General features: G+C 36.4%; 1 long non-coding RNA gene across 1 annotated transcript; it reads left to right on the top strand.

Annotated features, from left to right (window-relative positions):
- Window positions 1-7,110: 7,110 nt before the first annotated feature.
- LOC134020592 (uncharacterized) lies at window positions 7,111-8,181 on the top strand. Its single transcript, XR_009930428.1, has 3 exons — window positions 7,111-7,150; window positions 7,331-7,388; window positions 7,984-8,181. It is a non-coding gene; the product is annotated as an uncharacterized LOC134020592 (long non-coding RNA).
- Window positions 8,182-9,327: the final 1,146 nt, after the last annotated feature.

Below are 9,327 nucleotides of genomic sequence, written 5' to 3'. Positions count from 1 at the left end.
AGCTATTGAAGTTTGAAATACAGAAAAATTCACTGAAAATAGTTTGAGGTGAAAATGAAAAAACTAAAGGCTGTGCAACATATATGCATAGTCAATGAACACTCTGAAATAGATGTGAGTTTGATACATCACATGACCACAAAGCTATTGAAGTTTCGAACATTCAGAAATTCACTGAAAATAGTTTGAGGTGAAAATGAAAAAACTAAAGGCTGTGCAACATGTATGCATAGTCAATGAACACTCCGAAATAGATTTGAGGATGATACGTCACATGACCAAAAAGCTATTGAAGTTTGAAATACTAAACAATTCACTGAAAATAGTTTGAGGTGAAAATGAAAAAAACAAAGGCTGTGCAACATGTATACATAATCAATGAACACTCTGAAATAGATTTGAGGATGATACGTCACATGACTAAAAAGCTATTGAAGTTTCGAACTTTCAGAAATTCACTGAAAATAGTTTGAGGTGAAAATGAAAAAACTAAAGGCTGTGCAACATGTATGCATAGTCAATGAACACTCTGAAACTAATTTGATGGTGATAGGTCACCCGACCAAAAAGCTATTGAAGTTTGAAATATTGAAAAATTCACTGAAAATAGTTTGAAGTAAAAATGAAAAAACTAAAGGCTGTGCAACATGTATGCATAGTCAATGAACACTCTGAAATAGATTTGAGGATGATACGTCACATGACCACAAAGCTATTGAAGTTTCGAACTTTCAGAAATTCACTGAAAATAGTTTGAGGTGAAAATGAAAAAACTAAAGGCTGTGCAACATGTATGCATAGTTAATGAACACTCTGAAACTAATTTGAGGAGGATAGGTCACATGACCAAAAAGCTATTGAAGTTTGAAATACCGAAAAATTCACTGAAAATAGTTTGAGGTGAAAATGAAAAAACTAAAGGCTGTGCAACATGTATGCATAGTCAATGAACACTCTGAAATAGATTTGAGGATGATACGTCACATGACCACAAAGCTATTGAAGTTTCGAACTTTCAGAAATTCACTGAAAATAGTTTGAGGTGAAAATGAAAAAACTAAAGGCTGTGCAACATGTATGCATAGTTAATGAACACTCTGAAACTAATTTGAGGATGATAGGTCACATGACCAAAAAGCTATTGAAGTTTGAAATACTGAAAAATTCACTGAAAATAGTTTGAGGTGAAAATGAAAAAACTAAAGGCTGTGCAACATGTATGCATAGTCAATGAACACTCTGAAATAGATTTGAGGATGATATGTCACATGACCACAAAGCTATTGAAGTTTCGAACTTTCAGAAATTCACTGAAAATAGTTTGAGGTGAAAATGAAAAGACCAAAGGCTGTGCAACATGTATACATAATCAATGAACACTCTGAAATAGATTTGAGGATGATACGTCACATGACCAAAAAGCTATTGAAATTTTGAACTTTCAGAAATTCACTGAAAATAGATTGAGGTGAAAATGAAAAAACTAAAGGCTGTGCAACATGTATGCATAGTTATTGAACACTCTGAAACTAATTTGAGGATGATAGGTCACATGACCAAAAAGCTATTGAAGTTTGAAATACTGAAAAATTCACTGAAAATAGTTTGAAGTAAAAATGAAAAAACTAAAGGCTGTGCAACATGTATGCATAGTCAATGAACACTCTGATTTAGATTTGAGGATGATACGTCACATGACCACAAAGCTATTGAAGTTTCGAACATTCAGAAATTCACTGAAAATAGTTTGAGGTGAAAATGAAAAAACTAAAGGCTGTGAAACATGTATGCATAGTCAATGAACACTCTGAAATAGATTTGAGGATGATACGTCACATGACCAAAAAGCTATTGAAGTTTGAAATACTGAAAAATTCACTGAAAATAGTTTGAATGAAAAATGAAAAAACTAAAGGCTGTGCAACATGTATGCATAGTCAATGAACACTCTGAAATAGATTTGAGGATGATACGTCACATGACCACAAAGCTATTGAAGTTTCGAACATTCAGAAATTCACTGAAAATAGTTTGAGGTGAAAATGAAAAAACTAAAGGCTGTGAAACATGTATGCATAGTCAATGAACACTCTGAAATAGATTTGAGGATGATACGTCACATTACCAAAAAGCTATTGAAGTTTGAAATACTAAACATCTCACTGAAAATAGTTTGAGGTAAAAATGAAAAAAATAAAGGCTGTGCAACATGTATGCATAGTCAATGAACACTCTGAAATAGATTTGAGGATGATACGTCACATGACCACAAAGCTATTGAAGTTTCGAACTTTCAGAAATTCACTGAAAATAGTTTGAGGTGAAAATGAAAAAACCAAAGGCTGTGCAACATGTATACATAATCAATGAACACTCTGAAATAGATTTGAGGATGATACGTCACATGACCAAAAAGCTATTGAAATTTTGAACTTTCAGAAATTCACTGAAAATAGTTTGAGGTGAAAATGAAAAAACTAAAGGCTGTGCAACATGTATGCATAGTTAATGAACACTCTGAAACTAATTTGAGGATGATAGGTCACATGACCAAAAAGCTATTGAAGTTTGAAATACTGAAAAATTCACTGAAAATAGTTGTAGGTGAAAATGAAAAAACTAAAGGCTGTGCAACATGTATGCATAGTCAATGAACACTCTGAAATAGATTTGAGGATGATACATCACATGACCACAAAGCTATTGAAGTTTCGAACATTCAGAAATTCACTGAAAATAGTTTGAGGTGAAAATGAAAAAAACTAAAGGCTGTGCAACATGTATGCATAGTCAATGAACACTCTGAAATAGATTTGAGGATAGGTCACATGACCAAAAACATTTGGTCAAAACATTAAAAAAGATATGCCAGTAAAATATCACAATATCCAATAGCATTTTTGTGTTATATATAGTAGCCTATCAATATTTCATCAATGAGACAGTGCAAATTATATAGTCAAATGATTTAGGTTAGATTAGGTTAGACATACACACACAGCAGTGGAGCTGCCATGCAAGGCGCTTGCAAGCCCATCAGGAGCAACTGGGATTTAAGTGCTGAAGGACACTTACACAGGAGGAGTCGGTATCAAACCGCCAACCTTATGGTTACTGGAAGATCCTCTCTACCTGCTGAGACACAGCCAGCCTACATGAACATTCTTACCATCACTGAGGCATGGAAAAGCATGATCACCTTCTAGACACATTACAACATCGCCTAGTGTAAGAAAATGCTAAATACAAGGCATTTTACAAGTACATTGGTTTCTTACACTAGATTATCACTCATATCTTTGAACATAACTTTGCCATTCAGAGACATTTTGACAAATAATTCCCCACATGATTGCTTCCTTTTTTTGGAGATGGGATAACAACATTAACAGTAAACACATACAAACGATTGCAAGCTTTGCAAGAAGTCTTTGATTCCAGTGTATTTTGTTGTTTTCACTGCTTCTTTAAAGTGAAAGTAGTCTATGAAGAGCTTTCCAGATTTACCGTAGGGGCTAAATGTTCAGACTGTGGCTGTTCAATGCTGACAGAGATGACGTTGACCACATTTTCGTATCCAGAAGCACCATTGTACGGTTGAGAAAATTGTACGGTCATCCAAACCTGTGAATTAGGAGAGATATAAATTTAGCAAAACTACTTCAGTATATGTGTGAGAATACAGATGAAGGACAGCAACATACTGAATTTACTCTACCGGACTTGCACATTATTTAACTTATCAGATTTAGCATGCCCATATTGGAAAAAAATAGTCTGTCAAACAATGTATACTCACTCTAGGTGTCTTTCTGGAGATCTCATGACTCGCGTTGCTCTTCTGCTGTCTTCTCAGGGTCAGAAGGTCCAATGTTTATGGAACTGAAATCTCTTGTAGCCCAAATACAACCATGACATAATTTCCAATCCATATTTATGTGGTTAATTTCACAAATTCAACTGTAATATTTAGTAAAATGTTGGAGAAAAATGACATAAAAAATCATGTCCAACCAAGTAAATTCTATAATTCCAAAATCTTTTGGAAGAATACATCAAATTAAAAGTTTAAACTTACAAATGTATTTCAAGTCTCGTTTAACATTCTTAATAAACAGAATAACTATCTACAATTTAACAATGCATTGTATGAAAATATTTTTTTATATATTTGCACTGTCTCAATGAATGACTAATTTAATTCCCAGTGTCTGTTATATATACCCATCCCATCCCCTTCAAGGAGCCGTCCAATGTTATGCTTTCCTTGCAGCCACCCCATTCCCACCCAAACCTGAGTATGTGGACGGTATTGGACATAATCATATATGTAAATGGTCTTATATAGAACACATACAGAACGTATCTTAATGGTCAATATCTTAAAGATCACTTATGAACATATTACATGAGGGAAATAAGTATTGCTTCATGAAACTGTAGTATGTCTGCACAACTTCAACAATAACATCTTCTGTGCCTTTAATGTATACATGGTCTATTAGCGTACCTTTTTCAGTTGTGGCTGCTTGCACATGTTGAGTGTATCCATGTTGTTCCATTAACTTTAGAATTGTAGATGATACAAAGACATCCTCGTTAAAGTCTCCCATGATAACTTTCTTCCCTGGATGCTTCTCAAGTTCACAGATAACCTTTAACAGCTGTTGTCGAAACACGTACATTTTATAAGTGCTAGGCCTGTACAACACGGCACCTGTCAAATCTACATGAGGTATTGCAAAATACAAACATTCTAAATTGCATTGTTCTGGAATCAAAACATTCATGTCAATGTTGTCTGAATAATACGCACCCTCTCCACCTCTTTGTTGTTGTTTCAGTTCTGTAAAGAGTGGCTCTGTGTCATCGTAACAGTTTGCTCTTGGATTGTGGTTGAAGCGAAATCCTGGAAGTTCTGGTAATTCTTCAGTGCCTACATTGAGCCATGTTTCAGTTAGGCAAATACAATCAGCTTTCATTAGAGTTTTATGGGAATAAATATCTTGAAAGTGAGCTTTCAGACTCTGTATATTGTGAAGTGCTAGTGTACATGTACGGTTAACATTAGAGAAAACAGACTTTTCAAATGTAAACTGAGTCAAGCTTTTCATTGCCATGTCTATTTTGTTATTGCAATATATGGTTGACTCTTTGAAGTCCTCAATTATCAGTCCACTGATAGTTTTCACACACTCAAAGCAACATATGCTTGCCCTGCAGTAAAAATCTTTTTTAGTGATACAACAGCTTTTTCAACAGTGAGTCCTTGGACTTTGTGAACTGTGCATGCCCATGCCAGTCTGAGGGGAAATTGACGGCGTACTCCACCAGCATTTGTGACTTTATCCTCTTGTACCTCAATTAGCGTTGAACGTTCAGAAAACCTCACATTTGATTTTGATCTCTGAATCTTGCCAACATTTGGGTCGTCAAACTCTACATGAATAGCTGTGGGTAAATCATCATCTTGTTGACGTTTACTGATGTGGACAACTGTTCCAAATGCTCCATTGACAAGACCATCAGACACGTCTATATTCTTCTTCAACATCACTTTTGCTCCAATACCCAATGAAACACAACCTGACAAACAGGAATTCAAAATGTTTGTGTGAAAGCCTACTTTCTGTTCCATTCTTCCAGTTTTAGGATTTCTGACAAAATCTTGAGCCGGTATACTGATTGCGTCAGGACAGGTCTGTTGCAGTCTCTGGATGTTATATTCATCAACCTCTGTGTTTGTAGCAAATATGTGAATGTCACTACATTCTTCACCAGTTTCGCATTGCTTTTATGTGAGAACATCATGGCTGCTTAGAGGTTCATTCTTTTTACAAACTCTCAGGCGATTCAACATTTCTGCAAAGGTTGCATTTTGTTGTCTGACTACTTTAGTTAGTTCTGCAACTTCAAAGTTGTTCTCCCACAAGTTGGCCCTGTTATTATCAGCAAAGAGAGGAGTGCCTTTTACAGGGGGCAACTGATAGAAATCACCTACAGCAACAATGCACACTTTTCCAAAAACAGAGTAATCGCCAGTCTGCTTGATTTGACGCAGTCTACCATGAACATAGGCAAGAAGGCGGTGGTCAACCATGGACACTTCATCAATTATGAGAATTTGCAAGTTGCCCATTTTGGTTCGTAAAGAATTGACTTTATCATCACTTAGAGGTTGATATGGCAATCTGATATTGGCACCGATGGAGAATGTGTTGTGAATGGTTGTTGCACCAATGTTATATGCAGCCACACCGGTTGATGCTGTTAAAATGACAGTGGCATCATCAGGACTTTCAGCAAGTTGAGATAACATTCTAGAGGATTCATAATGTATTGCTTTGACTAAATGGCTTTTCCCTGTTCCTGCTCCACCTGTAATAAATAATCGAAATGGTTCAGGATTTTGTCGATACACTGCCTCTTGGGCTGAGACTTCTCTGTTGTGCTATTTGAATGCTGCTTTTGCATCAAGATTCCCATGCATTCCCTCATTTTGTGCACATTGTAACAGCAATCCCATTTCTTGTTCTGCTTTTGTGATATACGTCAGTATATATACTACTACTGAAAAAGCATCTGTGACATACTGGATATCCATATTGCCTTGCCATGCACACAATAAGTCTTTGTTGTACTGATTTACCCAAATGTCTTTTGGACTTCGCTTTAGCACAATGCTTTTCTTTTTGGAACATATGTTATATGTTCTTTCAAACAAACCTTGATCAATTCCAATAGACTCAAAAAATACATCTGTTGAACTGAAATTAATATCAGGCTTTGTCAACGCAGTTTTGACTTTCTTCATAATTCCAGTTGCACTTGTATTTTCATCTTTGCCATTCAAGTCCTCTGAGTTACCTCCTCTTGTGACAAAAGTATGGTTGGATGGTGGTGGTGGGAAATTAAATCTGCACACTGTGTTTTTCTTACGACAAGTCTTGGAATGTCTCGTGTTGTGTTTCTGCACACAATTCACAGTCTCATAAAGCTCTGTGTCAGTCTCAGGTGGAGTCTCACAAGTGATGTATGTATCTATGAAATGTGCTACTTCAGCATCAATTTCTTTGTCAATCTTAGGAGCATTCTCAACCCAAAAAAGACAGTGGACATGAGGTGAACCACGTTGTTGAAATTCAACACGGTAAAAGTAGTTTTTTATTTTCCCAATGGGTTCAGCTGGAGACATGATTACATCACGCAGAAAACAATGCCATCTGTGATCAAACATTCTTGCTGCTGTGACAGGATTGCGTTGTATAAGACCACATTTTTCCGACCAGTCAAGCTCATCAACATTTAATTGTTTTCCTTCTATTCTCAGGATAGAGTTCAGCATTTCAGGCCATCTCAAATCAGCAGAGCTAAAAGATGCAAAAAAGGTGGGTATGGAAAGTTGTCTTATTATGGCAAAAAGGTCTTTCTGTACTGACATCCAGTATGGAGGTGTGCCACGAATTCCTCTTAACCCTTGTGTTCTCTTCGGGTCATTCTGACCCATCAGTCATTGTTACCCACCGTCGTATTGTGACAACTTTACCGCATACAAAAACAAAGTGAAGCATTTTCTTTTAACCGTCGGGCTGTCTCAGACCCTCCACATTGCGAAGGTTAAAAGAAAATGATTTTTATTTGTTTTTGTATTGGGTAAAATTGGGTAAACACAACGATGGTTCGTTATGAACCTTTGGGTCATGTGACCCGAAGGCAGCACAAGGGTTAAGAACTTGTATCCTTCATTATTATGTAATATTTGACCTAGCGAGTCTGAGTTTGTTAGCATGTCTTGTGTCACTTTTTTCATAGACAAACCTTCACCTTTGCGTAATGCGACTGAAACACTAGACACAACTTGATTAACTTCTGATATGTACTGTGCATAAAAAATGAAGTCTGTGTTCTGTGCGAAACGACCATCGGCATTGAGTATGCGTGTATTCAGGTAACGTGACAAAGATATTTTTTCCTCTCTTTCAGCATGCAAAGTAGGCCCACCAGTAGGATAGAGGACAGGGAAACATTTTGCTTCATTGGTTTGATCTGTTAGCAACCTAACAGGACTGTTGCCTTCACCTGGTGCCACATTTAGGATGTCCTGGAAATGCTGATCAATTATCTCTGAACCCAGATCAACCGGCTGTAATGATGTATCTGACAAAAGTCCATTATGTCCTTCAATATATGTCAAATCTTCCTCTGGTTGCTCTTCAGGAGTATTTTCTTCATTTCGCTCTTCTACTGTTTCATCTTTGTTATATGCCTCTTTCTCAGCATCATCAGTTTCATTCAAAGTATTAACCCAGTCTTCATTGAACTTCACATCATCATACCATTTGTTGTGTGTCATTAAATATTTCAGAGCATTTCTGACACGGTCAGTATGGACATACATATACTCATAATGCCCTTTGTAGGTCAATTTTCTCTTCAGTTTTACTCTTATCATTTTGTCGTCACATTCATGTCTCGGAAGTATGTTTGTTACATCTGCGTTATTGATAGGAACAGAGACACATGGGCCATGACAAGCTCTCTGGCGACCACGGGGCAAACACAACAATTTCATAAAAGGAATATGACGTGCGATCAAATGATGCTCTAAAGAGTTGAGACACTTAAGTTCCGCTGGAATTTCCTCCAAATGCATGTTGTTGGCAACACTCTGGTCTGGAAGTTTACCACAAAGTATTTTTCGATGGCATGTATAGCAAATCTATAACTTACTTGATGGATTGTCAGACAAATGGTTTCCATGCTCACATTCAACATCACACACATGTAAATATGTAAGTGTTATACACCTGTCAGCCAATGCAGCAGTTTTCTCTCCTTTGTTTTCATAGCAAAGTCTTTTACACTTCTTTAAAGTCAAGAATCTTCCTGTATTTACTTTTAGAGTATGCTCGTACACTTTCTTTAAAGTCAAGATTCTTCCTATATTTACTCTTCCAGTATTCACGTCTTAGTTTCTGAAATTCACGATTTGTCCTATATTTGGTCAAATTATTATCCAGCTTATACTTTTGTGACTGTGATATTTATCTTTAAGAATTTTTAGTTTTTGCTCTGTAATCAGAGTTATTCCAGTACTGTTCGCGTTTTCTCCTCCATCATTTAATTTCCTTTTCCTTAAACGTGTCTTCAAAAGATCAATCTCTCCAGGCTGACACATTCCTGCACAAACATTTCGTGCATATCTCTGTTTAACACATTGTACAACTTCATAATGGTTACCTGTGTGGTTTAAGAAGATACAATTTTCTGTGCATGACTGTGGATTTGTAGTTGTGGGCCGGTGCGCATTTCATCTTCCATCATTAA

The sequence above is a fragment of the Osmerus eperlanus genome, chromosome 5, assembly GCF_963692335.1.
Source record: "Osmerus eperlanus chromosome 5, fOsmEpe2.1, whole genome shotgun sequence".
Classification (NCBI taxonomy): domain Eukaryota; kingdom Metazoa; phylum Chordata; class Actinopteri; order Osmeriformes; family Osmeridae; genus Osmerus; species Osmerus eperlanus.
Note: the sequence above shows the minus strand (reverse complement) of the source record. Positions and strands in the feature narration are given on the sequence as shown.